The sequence below is a fragment of the Homalodisca vitripennis genome, chromosome 6 (genome assembly GCF_021130785.1).
Source record: "Homalodisca vitripennis isolate AUS2020 chromosome 6, UT_GWSS_2.1, whole genome shotgun sequence".
In the NCBI taxonomy this organism is placed as follows: domain Eukaryota; kingdom Metazoa; phylum Arthropoda; class Insecta; order Hemiptera; family Cicadellidae; genus Homalodisca; species Homalodisca vitripennis.
Window position 1 is genome coordinate 164,509,681 of NC_060212.1, and position 14,167 is coordinate 164,523,847.

The window sequence follows — 14,167 nt, forward strand, 5'->3', positions numbered from 1 at the left end:
TACAGCAATTCCACATGACAATAAATGGCTCAATCATGCATACCATTGTCGTTGAGTGCTGTCTGAAGTTTACATTTGACAGCTGTTCAAATGGTGGTTTTATAGGTTTGCGGAAATGCTGGCGTTGGATATATTACATTTTTGATTGGAAATTGGACTTTTCTCGTACCTTTCCTTAACTATTGAGTAGTGTTGTATGAACGGATCTCTTACGTAGCCAACGTGCTATTAGTGACTTTAAGCACTGTGATAATGTTTCTTCTTCATATATCTGATCCATAAATTAGTATAGATTTCAAATTTTCAGCAAACCATATGAAGTAGATTGACGATTTTCTATGAGATTTTTTTCACAACTCTTTTACCTATGAGATGATGAGTCTTATTGATCGACGGCCATTGATTGGCTTTCTTATTCATTTCTTTTTTAAGATTACTTCAAGCAAGTATGTTCTCTGTACCTAGGTTGTACCTGGTTCTATATATCAAAACCCGTTAGTACGAAATTTCAAAAATCGATTAGAAATGTAAAAATCATTTGTTTTTGATATAGTTATCTGAAGTTCAGTAGAAAGTTGCCTGATAGCTTTTTAATAGCTTGTGTGATAATTGATTTATTTACTCATGCAGCTAGTAGATAAAGCTATAGGGACTGAAGTTAATATATTATAGCAAAACTTTTGTCAGAAATGGAGGACAAATAATATGTGATTTTACCCACTTTTAGCAACAGCACCAATCGATGCCTTGTGGATAAACCCCCGGAACAATTAAAATGATAAACCGTAAACATATTTATAAAATCAATCATTTAAAAAAAACTGCAGATTTCAGACAGTAAGACAAACCATTTGAACTATTACGATGAGAGAAACGCTTTTCATAATACTGCACTTGTTTTAAAAACTTTGATATTTTATGATCTTCGTCAGAAGATCGAACTAGATATTGAACTATGTATTATTAAATTTATTGATGCAATGAACTGACACCTATTACATTTGTATCTAAATACAGTAGTTATATTTAAATTTTAAAAGGATTAAAACACTTATAATAAATAATGATATGGTTCAGTAACAGTTCAGTGTAAATTAACATTTTATTTGAACTCGATTTTACTAAATTGTATTTTACTTGACTAATAGTGACCAAAATTTAGTTTACCTCAACAAATTATTGTCTTTAAGTTTCCTATACACTTTATGTACCACCTACATAGGGTGCGATAATGATGTGAATTAGTATATTTTCTTTGGTAAAGTTATATGTATTTCTATTTTGTAAATTACTACTGTTCTATTACGCACTATTACGTTTTTATCGAGGTAAGGATTAAATAAAGATACATGTCACCCAAGTTGGTAGTTTCACTTATATACGAAGGATAGAAGAAAGGCAGTATTAGTGAATAGTTCATAGTTCAGTGGGATTATATTCCACTTTATGTAAACCAAACACTAATCTCCAATAAATGACAACTTTCAAATACCATTTCATTACTGTTATTTATGAATAGTTGAAAGGCTTGAACGATTGACACATTCCTGACTAGAGCTGTCAAGTGTGAATATTAAACCATGTTTGTGAACCCTATTTCATTCTTATAGCACTTTTGAGTGGAATCCGCTGCATAAGACAATCCTCAATCACAAGTCACTTGCAATGCCGCCAAAACACAAATCTGAAAAATACATTTCCACTTCTGAATGGTCAATATATGACTTCAGAATACAGTGATGATTGGCTGTGACGCTGAGGGCGTTTTACTTTATCAAAGTTATATATATTGTAGACTGTAATTAAATCAGTGAACTGATTGATTAGAGTGAACATCTTATATTTCAGTCAACAGAAGAGTACAGTTTTACAATTTGTAAACTTTCTCTTATATTAATCAAATACGTATAATTTCTTTAAAATAATATTCGAATTAAAACATCGTTTTACAACAACTTAATATGAGGAATTTTCGTCGATATTATTGAATAAAATTTATCTAAGTCAAAACAATGTTGAGAATTCCTATGTTATTTTTATCAAAAAGACTGGCTTTACATGAAAATAATGAAAAATTATGCTTTACTATCTGATATCGATGCTTGTAAGCAACATTACAAATTGTAGCAAGTAATTAATCCTCCAGTTCTCATTTAAAATGTATTAAATAGTTGGAAATTTAAATAGAATATAATTTTTCATATTAAACTGTATTATGAAACACCAATATGATGGTAAATAATGTACTAACAGATTTATGAATTTATTTGATTTTACTTCTTCGCAGCCGTTTCATAGTAAATGTTTATTCTATACAGCAAAAGAATATTTTCATTAAATCACGGCAAAGTAATACATTATATTTACTTACTCCTGTAAGCACTCCTGTATTCTGTAGGGGTTTTGGCCTCACCAATATTGCAGCTCCATGCTTTTTTATTTTGGCTCATCCCAAGATATATTTTCATATTTCTTATCTCTGCTCTTGTCAGATCTTCCCATCTCATTATTGGCCTTCTTCTTGGTCACGTGTCTATAACAATAAATAATTCATAATATACAATTTAACATTCACACTACAATTAATTATATTGATAGTTTACCATGTTTCCTGCTTACCTTTCTACGGTGTCGCGTAATTCCTAAGGACACTTAGGGTTTTCAGGATGGGTAAGGTGAGACAATTTAGTTATTAATTTAATTCACAGGTTAGTAACTTAAGTTTATGAATATAAAATTACTCAAATTTACAAAATACTAGAATGATGATTTTTAAATTCGTTATAGAAATTAAAGGTAAAATAATATTTAGTTCTTTAATGCTTTTGGGGTGCAATGCATGTGAAAGTTTTTGTACTAAACTAATAAAAGATTTAATGATGCCAATCTGATATAGACGTATATAGTTGTCAGTACTGATTATGTCAAGTGATTATTTATTTAATTGTAAGAAAGAATCATATTAAGTAGTAAGGCGTTAAAAATATCCTTGTTAATATTAAGTTGTATCATACAAAACACCAATATATTGATAAAATGTATTCTCACCAGGCTTATTCAAATGATCAATGATATTTATTTAATTGAATAATATATATAAAATTAATTGAATACATATAATACAAACATTTTGAATTGAAAATAAGGTAAATTATGATAAAAATTCATTTATTCTATAATCTTAATATGTTTTATGTTCCATAAATGCAAAAGTATGCGTAAAATTAAGTTTTACATTATAAATTCGAACATCATAGAAGCTTGATTGGATACTGAAAATAAAATATCATTAACCAACTTAGCAACCCGCATGAAAAGTTTTGTTTAAATGTGAGAGGGTTAAATACTGCTGTAAACACCAGTCAATAAACCACTTGACGGTAAATACTTCATCTCCACACTTCAGACGACGATTTTCTGGAGGTTTCTTTAACTTTGATGGCTAAATGGGAGATTACTGAATCTTTGTGATACATTAAATTATTTTAATCTTTCATAAAAAAAAACATCTTGTTCTATCTCTGCATAATAAATGCGTTGTATAAAAAAATATTTGTTTACATTCATATGTGCATTGTAAATTTAATTTTAGAGCTCTTTTGTCTAAATAGTTTTATAAAATATTACACATACCCAATTACCTAATTTAATCATATATGAGCTATACAGAAAGTTCTGCTGCCTTTAAAATTTTCTAAGGCTGGAACATTCCAGAATATAGAAGCTTCTAAACACAAGGACGTGAATAAATAGGAGTTAAAGCTATTCAGACTGGAAGTTACTATAGATTGAAGCTTCTGCAGCTCAGAACTTTACATAATTCAAAAGGTAGATAGGACTTAAATTTCAAAATATCTGAAAAATGGGATTAAAAATAATCTTAGCCAGATTTCAAATGGGCAGGGATAACAATGGTTCGGTATATTCAAAACGTAACTAGTTACAAATACAGGAGGACTCTAAGGTAAGTGAACCAATATATTAGCTGATAAATAACTACTAGGTAGTATTTCATAAGCCGTACGTTTCTGAATTTTATGTTGTTCGTGAGTTTGTTTTTATAAGTAATGGTTTCAGAAATAAAGCTGTTTGGTTTTAGAAACTTCCATAACAATAAATTTATGATTTGTTCCAGAACATTTTTGCTTACATTTTTCTACCCTCGTTATATATGTTTAATTAATTTCGCTACAAAAAATTACATAAAATATATATTACAAGTATGTGATGTACCTCTATTAATAGCTTATGAAACTACGATTCTAAGTTCTTTTTCTCAATCCTACAATAAACCAAATGTTTTAGTAATAACCAGAAAGCTGATGTAAACATTTTATATATTATAGGTTATTTAATATAGCATTAAACCGGTTAAGAGCTACTAATTACATTTAAATGTTAATTTTCAAATTAAGGCATTTTATTTAGTATCGCCTACGCCTACACTTAATGTAAATAAAAGTAATAACTTACCGCAGAGTTTGTGAGAAACATTTAAAATGCACTCAGTTACTAAAAATCCAAAATTTTATAACTCTAAAAGACTTTTCAACTGCTAAATTAAAAGTATTTTAATTTAAATATTTATTTCTAATCGTTTCCAATTTTTTTATATTATATTTTAAAATTCCAGAATTTTCAATAATCGATGTTTTCCTATCATCGGCTAATGTTGTCGTTAAAAGTTTTATGTACAAATTTTCCAATCATCAAACAAATATTTCATGAAAAATATTGCCATAAATTTAACGTAAACGTTTCCCATTTTATAGTATTGTTATTATAGATTCCAAGTAAAATTTAGATTCTTTCACCATTACACAACATAGGATTTAGATGGGAGCTTGCTAAACGAAAGATTCAAGTATTTTATATGATCATTTCTGGAGCATGCTGAGTGGCAGCTACTTGTTACAACGTTCGTCATTGCTTGTCTCCAAGACTTTTTAAGCGTTATGTGGAATGTAAAACCTACAGGTTTTAAAATAATAAATCTTATTTCTCTAAAAATCATTTCTCACGTAATACATATTAAAAATAAAAATAAATGAATGCTATTTAAATAGAAATAGGTTTGCTTTAAACAACTAGAAATACTTATTCGTCAAAAGGTTACTTTGTGGGTCTGAAATAACAATAAAAATACTACAATAGATTTTTAAAACATCAGAATCATATAATTCAGTTGAATATCAAATACATATAACACCTAAGTATAACTTCTAACTATTAATGTAATACAACTTGATACATGATGCCCATTTAAAGTACAAGGTTTTACGAATACTTTCGTAACTTGAATTTCTTTAATCAATAGAAGAGTACGTAGGAGACTTGTTCTAGCTTGGTTTTCTCGTTATACCCTTAGCTTTTTCTTAGTGTGATGAATTTAGTTATACGTCCTTGTGTATTTTACAACTATGTTTTAAACAATGTTTTGTTTATGAACAATAAATATTTTACTTTAATCAAAGAATAAACGAACTCAACTATCTACTGTTCCTACTTTATCCCAGCGCTTTCTAAACCTTACAGGTGTTTGCTCCCAAATAAATACCAATACTAAAACATAATAATATAATATCAATAATTATTCTCCCAAAATATTCAGCATAAAGCCATATAATGTTCATGTCTGTCAAGACACCCCATTTCATCATCATGTCTGACCAAGTTAGGACAGTACTCATCTGATAGTAAGACACCCAGATCATAAACCCTACGTCAAACCATAAGCCATATAATGTTCATGTCTGACCAAGTTATGACAGTATTCATCTGATAGTAAGACACCCAGATCATAAAAGTGATTCGTTTAGATCTATGTACCTGTGAATTCAAATGTAATGTGTCATTAAAACTAGAGATGTTTATTTATATAAATTACTCACAATAACAATAACACAAATTGAACGTTTAACCCTGTATTTTTACTGTAGCGAAGGTGTTATTGTGTGGTGTTAGTACAGTCACGTCCCGCGGTTACTGCTCGGTACAGTCCCAGCCGTATCGTTAGGTGATTATGCTAATCTGGCGAGTGATTGCGTTTACAGTGTTACATTGGTTCATAAAACATGTCTTTCATACCCTGATTAACAGATAATATTTAACAGGTATATAGCGCCTGACAGTTCGACGTGTGCGAATGTACATTTATGAGTAACGGCAATTATTTAGTTTTACAAAACTTTGTAATAAACGATTTGTAGTAAATATAATCATCACTCATTATGTGCTTTTTGTGGACCCCTGCCTACGAATGTTTTGAAATACTACACTTTCTACCACGGTCAAGATCCTTGAGCAGGTTTATAATACTTTTCTACGTACAATCATATTCAGTACACATATTCTGTATAGACTATATTGGATTTAAGCATCCATCTTAAATTAAAACCCATATCTTGAAAATTAACTTTATTTCTATAAATTTAATATAAACATATTTTTAACCCTATTTATTAAGAGGATAATAGAAATAATACAATGAAATAGACAGGGGTTGGAAAGCGAAGACATGTAGTGTATTGTATCAATTTTACAGAGGGCTTAAACATGCATTCAAAGAACAGGAGGGTATGTAAGAAGAAAGTCAGCCAGGTGACCATGCGGCATGGTACACATGATTTCGACTTTACTTTAAATTTGACACAAACAAATTTTGGCCACAAATTCCAGCCATATTTAATTTTGTTTGACTACTTGTACGTAACGTTGGAGTATGGCCAAAAAATTCGACAATAAAGATTCTAACTATTACTAATTTGTTACATCCTTCATAAGTGTCTTACTTTTAGAATTATATTATTTCATTCTATTTACTCGTTAGTTGTATTATATCTTTAAACGAAAAAGATTTTTAACGGGAGTGATAGTAAATACGATATTAAAAACAAATTTAATCTGGTCAGAGAAATCAAGAAATATTATTGAATCAATGGTGTCAATGTCTGAGGTCCAGGCACGTGCTGTGGTTATAGGCCTTCATTCCCGGTGGTGTCATTTTCTCGTGATTGTGTGGCACTACAGTCTGTCCAATAGTTATAGCAAGAACTGTGTCGGCTGAGGGTAGCCGATCCTTTCCTCAGACATTGGCTGGAATTATAGGATTGCCACTTCAGACGTCCCTTGGTAATTCTTTGTGAGGGGTTATATGTAACGAATATATGTATTTTTATACTTTTACAATTCATCTTGTTTAGTCACAAAAGTAAATGTGTAATAATATTTTGTCACGAATCTATGGTCTTTATAATTGTTAGTAAAGTTAATCCATTGTAACGGTTTTAAACTACCAAAATAATGTACAGTAAAAAACACCAATTTATTCAATAAAAATCAACACGCCCTATAATTAAGAATCAATAATCTACTTTTTGGTGACATTTCATTGGGTGAGGTAATGCAAGCATATACAGTAAATATTAGTTATACAGTAAGAATCAAATCAAATAAAATCATTTCTTTATTGCTTTTAGACAATATATAACATTGTATAGCAGTCGTCATATATTCAAACAGCAAATACTCTACACATTCACACACAGTCAGACTTACATTTCACTCATTCACACTAATTCATACTATCTTTGGATCCAGATTTTAAATTTTGATAATTTAAGATATTTTTAGATATCCCAGCGACTCATCATAAACTCCTCTAGCGAATAAAATGCTTTTGACACCAACAGGCATTTGAGACGAGTTTTGAATTGGTTTTGATTAGTTGCATTTTTTACACTTTCAGGGAGCTTGTTGATTAAGCTGACGCCAACCTGATGCGGTAATTGCTGAGATACCGCCAGTCTATGACTATGGACGCTAAAGTTGTCCCTGGCTCTAGGTTCATACTGATGAAAGTCCCTGCCCCGGACTAAAGTGCACTTCGATTGACAGTACAGGATCACATCAAACATATAGAGACAGGGCAATGTCAGCAAACCTAGCTCCCTAAAAGAGTCCCTACACGACTCTCTGTAATTCAACTTTGCAATAATTCTAATTGCCTTTTTTGAAGCCTGAAAACGCGTTCCATCTTGTGTTTGGCACAGCCCCCCACAGTCTTAAGCCATACGCAAAGTGCGGATATATGTGAACAAAATATGCCGTCATTAAGACTTCAGGGGAACAGTATTTCGCTAGGCTTCGCAAGGCAAATATGTCACAAGTAATTCTAGCACATATATTGTTAACGTGGTCGTCCCAGGTCAGACCTTGATCAATGTACATCCCCAGGAATTTCGTGGATCCAGTTTCCTCTAAAAGGACATCGTCCACAAATACAGCAGGTTGCCTTGCAAATTCCCTTGGTCTTAGGCAAAAAGTGATGACATTTGATTTTGATTGGTTCGTTTTCAAATTCCTGTCAGTAAAATACTGAATGCATGAAGTCAGTTCCACAAATGATGTGATTTCCAAATCTTGTGTAGTTTTTCCTTTGAAGCAAAGAGTCGTGTCGTCGGCATACTGAATCAGATCACCATGCTGGACCACTGAGTTAAGTCTACAGATGTAAACTAAAAAAGAATAGGTCCAAGAATAGAACCCTGAGGGACACCGTGGGCTATTTTAATTTTACTATAGATGACATTCGAAATCTGCACGCATTGATCTCGATTCTTAAGATAAGAAGCAAGCCACGCGTTTGGCAGACCCCGAACGCCACATTTTTGTAACTTGTGCAACAGTGTTTCATGATGCACACAGTCAAATGCTTTGGATAGGTCAAGAAATATGCTGAGCACTTGTTCTCGTCTTTCCAAGCCATCAACAACATTGTTCAAAAGACTGTTTACAGCGTCAATTGTTGATCTTTTTTCCTGAAGCCAAATTGTTCAGGATTTAGAATTTCATTGCTTTCTAGAAAGCTTTCAAGTCTTTCACAGAAAACCTTTTCAAAGATTTTGCTGAAACTGGAAGAATTGAAATTGGACGATAATTGCTGGTTTTGCAAGGATAGTCTTTTTTAAATCGGTATAACTTTAGCTGTTTTCAGTAGACATGGAAAAGTTGCAGATTCAAATGAAAAATTTATCAATTTTGTGAGTGGCCTCAAAATGTACCTAAAGCAACGTTTGAGTAACCAAACTGACATCCCGTTAGTGTCACAGGATTTCTTTGAATTCAACCCCTGTACGACGGGCTAACTCCTCCACACACACAGGGGCCAGAGCCATTTATGCAACCGGTTCCCTAACACCAATTTCATGATATCGAGGTTCTGAAATTGACGAATCAGTTGAGGCAACAGAATAAAAATAATTATTAAATTCATTGGCAACCTGCAACTGATCATCAATTACGCGTTCATTAATTTTGATTGATATAGACTCAAGGTTTCGGTCCAAGTTTGATTTTTGTGCCGATTCATTGATTATTTTCCATGCAGTTTTAGAAAAGTTTTCACAATTTCTCAGGGCTCTATTGACGTCATGAGCTTTACAAGCTTGAATGACTTTTTTATAGATCCTTCAATATGATCTGTAAAATGTTTTAAAATTTTCTTTTTGTGTTTGGACAAATATTGAGTGAAAAAAATTTGAGTTTATCTCTGGAAATGAGAATCCCTTTAGTTAACCAGGAATTATTTTTGGGTTTGAAATTGTTTTTGGTTTTTTTAAAAGGACACGAAACGTCTAAATAATAAATGAAACGGTCATTGAAAGCTTGACATTGACATTCTCAAAGCTGTTCAAAAAGTTCCAGGTTTCGTTTTTTAATAATTTGTTCAAATTGGAAATGTTTTGGAAATTGAAAGCTCTTTTAATTTTAAAAGATGATTTTTGAGTTTCTATTTTACATCCATATATCACAACCTCCTGCGCAAAGTGATCGGAGACAGCCGTATTCAAAACAGAGACCGTGACGTTAGGAATGTTTGTAATGACGTTGTCGATGGCAGTACTCGTCATAGCAGTCACTCGTGTTGGGGAGTTCACGGACCAATTTAGATTAAATGAGCTTAAAACATTCCGCAGCCGCTGGGTCAGGGGGTCGGTGGGATCCAAAACATTGATATTTAGATCGCCAATTACAGTAAATTTGGATGAGTTTAGGAAAAGACAATTTATAAGATTTTCAAGGTTTGTAAAAAAAGATTCGGCACATCCATTGGGTGATCTATACAACCCTACGATTGATATTTTTCCAAGAGTGTTAGGTATGATCACACCAACACCACTGGCCTCAAAGTTTAGATCGGTAATGTGATTAATTTTGAAATTTTCAAACTTCAATGGTGCTTTCACTAAAATTGCTACACCGCCCCCTTTAAAGTGCGTTCGACGAAAATTTGATGCCAATTCATAATTTTGAATTTTGAAAAAATGTATTGTTTCAGTTCTGAAACCGTGTTCCGGGATGTGTTGTTGTTCCTGTGTTGCAAATTGGGCGTTTTGATGTACCAATCACTTTTCAGTTTGTTTTCAATTAGAAAACTTTTGAAATTTTGGCAAATTTTGAGTAGGGTATTTTTCTAAATTTTTAACTGGATCCAAAGTTTCTCCTAACCTTTCTTTAAACAAGTGTCAACAATTGAGTTTTTTTTTGTTAGGAAAGCGTCCATTTTCATTTTCCCTTTCAGTGAAGGTTCCTGCTACGGCGTCAGCGTAGGTTTCAAAATTTCCGGGACGAACTATTGGATGATGTGGAGTGTTGTCCGTGCATGGAGTGTCTAGAGAGGGCGCTTGAATGGGAGAAAGAGAGCTAGTTGATTTGAAGGGGGTGGAGATTGGTGATGACTGCAGTTAGTTTGGAGATGTTGATTCAGGATTATATTTTATAGGAGAGGGAGGGGATTTATAGAACGGCAAACGACCCACTTCCACCAGACTTCTCACCAACAGTCCGGCCAGAATCCGCTTGCCCGACAACCTCAGATGCAGACCATGGCGAGTGAACCAGCGCCTTTCTATGCTGTTGATGTTTAGCAGCTGGGCTGACTCGCATCTGGCACACGGCTCCTCGATATAATGGTTCACGGCGGTGGTTGTCTGGTTCACTATATGGTCGACTGGGAGGTCGTGTCTTTGAGGGATGGTGGACACAATGACCCGGGATGAGGCGAGGCGGGCGATTATTCGCTGCTCCAGATGTCGGTAAATGCTCTGAGACTCACCGGTTGCAATATCATTAGTGCCGGCGAGTATGACACAACAGCTCCCAGGTGGTGGCAGGGCGCCGGACGTAGCATCGAGAAGACCCACTGAAGGCTTACAGATCCCACTTACTCTAGTAGGCATTTTCTCACGTTGCTGAACGAGACCGGCCAGATGACGTGCATGGCTGTCCCCCTCGATAATAACGGTCTGGAAGGGTAAAGACGTTAGTAGAGTTAGCCGGAGGATAGCCCCGCGTTCTGATTGGTCGAGAGCAGGTCACGTGATCCAAGATGGCGGCTAAGCCCCGCCCCCACGGGAAAAATCCCTCAAATTCGGAAAAAAAAGCGGGAAAAATCCCTCACGCGCGGGAAAAAATCCCTAACCTCAAAAAAATGGCGGGAACAAAAAAAAAAGTGGCGGGAACTTTGAAAAATAAAATACTTACATAGAAAAAAACTTGTTTATTTTGTACTATAAGAGTATACTGCACTACAAGAGTCAGCCGTCAGCTGTACCCGTAGCCACCTGAAACAAAACACAGTAATCAGTAAAGCAGTCGCGTCCGGCTCGAGCCCACCACATCCGCGAAGGTCAACAGCACTCCCGTCTGGGAATGCCGCCTGTCTAGGAATGCGGCCTGTCTGGGAATGCCGCCCACCCAGGGTCACCGCGTCCGGGAAGCGCAGTCGCTAATCAAATTCGCAACCAACGCCTCATCCTGCCCCGGTTCCGCTTGGCAAGATTACCCGTCCGCCCAGGGTCAACGAGGCCATTGCCATATCCTGGATCCTTGTGACCGGGGCTTTATAAGAGACCGAAATTATTCCCTTCCAGTCAGTTGCGGTAGAGGCACGCTAGATTGCAGCACACCACAGCAACACATCCAAGTAATAGTCGATAGTATCGAAATCTAACCGACTAACCCACTAACTAGGTAGTACTAAGCATTCCTAACACTATACTATACTATACTTATACAGTTACTACAGTTATACAGTTACTATACTTATACAGTTATATACAGAGATGGAGCCCGTACATGTAGTGTGTACCGACGAGACCTATGTTACAAGGTTTCGAGTCCGTGGTACTAAAGTGACTTTTAAATTTAATTATGTCCCTGAAGGGGTTACGGAACTCGACTGGGTAAGACGGGGGTTCGCCGAAATCACGGACCGAATGAAGGCCGATGCTGAAGACACAGACCAACTCGGTTTCACTCTAAGGTCCCTAAATTCAAAATTCAAAGAGCCGGGGTACGTAGCATTCCGACCCGCCAGTGAGCTGGACAGTGATGTGTTGTGGACCATATTCGGAGGGATCGTCCAGAGCAATGCCGAAGCCCTCACCTCCAGCGATACATTCCAAGTAGAATGCACTAGAGTAAATATTCCGGTAGGAACGGGTAGAGTGAGACCTGGCTTGTACAATACTTTTTACGAAGAGTGTAAGTCCCGTAAGGGTATCGTAGTTATTAATAATAGCGACAACCTATGTTTACCGCGTGCGTTGGTTGTGGCTGAAGCCTACGCTAAAAAAGATCCTCAAATTAAAGCAATAAGGCAGGATAAGGGTAAGCGACAAACTTGTAGAGCCCAAAAACTGATGACCAAAGCCGGTGTCCAAATTCCAGAACTGGGAGCGGGGATCCCCGAACTTTCAAAATTCCAAGACCACCTGAAAAATTACAACATTACAGTCTACAGCTATGGAAACAAAGGCCGGATTGTGTACTTTAATGGTAACAACTCTGATGCTCAGTACAAAATCAACCTGCTTTATCACGATGGACACTACAACGTGATTACATCTCTCACTGCGGCTTTTGTATGCACCTACTTCTGCGAGCCTTGCCATACCCCTTATGACCACAAGGGTGCACACAGGTGTTCCAATATCTGCCCTGCGTGTCAGACTGTATCTCCACCATGTAAAGAGGAGCATGGAGGAATAGTTCGTCCAAATTGTAACATCAAATTCAAAAACCAAATTTGCTTCGCAGCCCACAAGGATGAGCGTTGCGAGTCAGTAAAGAAATGTAAAGACTGCCAAAAACTCGTATATTTCAAAAATCGTAAGTCAAAACACGTGTGCGGTGAAGAGTTTTGCAAAACTTGTAACGATTATATGCTACCAAACCATCAATTTTACATGCGGGTTGACACAAACAAACCCAAAACTAAAGATTTCCTGTTGATTTTCTTCGACCTTGAGACCCGCCAAGATGAAATTTTAACCGAAAATTCAAAAATTCATAAAGTCAATCTCTGTGTATCGCAGCAATTTTGTTGGAAATGCATTGATAAGGGAAATTTCCAAAATTGCAACAACCGCACCAGGGTCTTTAGACAAGACCCGACCAATCATTTTATGGAGTACGTAATGGATGAGAGAAAAAAATTCAAAAACGTATGCGTCATTGCTCATAATGGCCAAGGTTTCGATTTCCAGTTTTTGCTAAAGTACGTTCTCGAACAAACCAAATTCACTCCAGAGCTAATTATGCGTGGCACTAAAGTCATACTTATGGAGTTGGACAATGTGCGATTTATCGATTCGCTAAACTATTTCCCCATGGCCCTCTCTGCATTACCCAAAACCTTGGACCTTCCCCCGGAGAAGAAGAAGGGCTACTTCCCTCACCTCTTCAACACATTGGCAAACCAAAATTATGTAGGCCCCATACCATCCAAGGAGTACTACAGCCCTGAAACCATGTTCGAAAAAACCCACAGAGACTTTGAAAATTGGTATAACGAACAAGTCGCTAACAATGTAGTTTTTCATTTTCAAAAATAGTTGGTCGAGTACTGTATTTCAGATGTAGACATACTGGCGCAAGCGTGCATTAAATTCAGAGACATTTTCTTGAAAGAGTGCAATGTTGACCCCTTCATGGAAGCCGTTACCATTGCAAGCGCATGCAATCTGGCTTTCAGACGCAACTTCCTAAAACCAAACACCATCGGTCTGATCCCTAAGAACGGATACCGCATGGTCGACTACCAATCGTCTATCGCTGTGCAGTGGCTGTCTTGGGGGGAAGAAAAGCGCGGTGTTCAAATTCA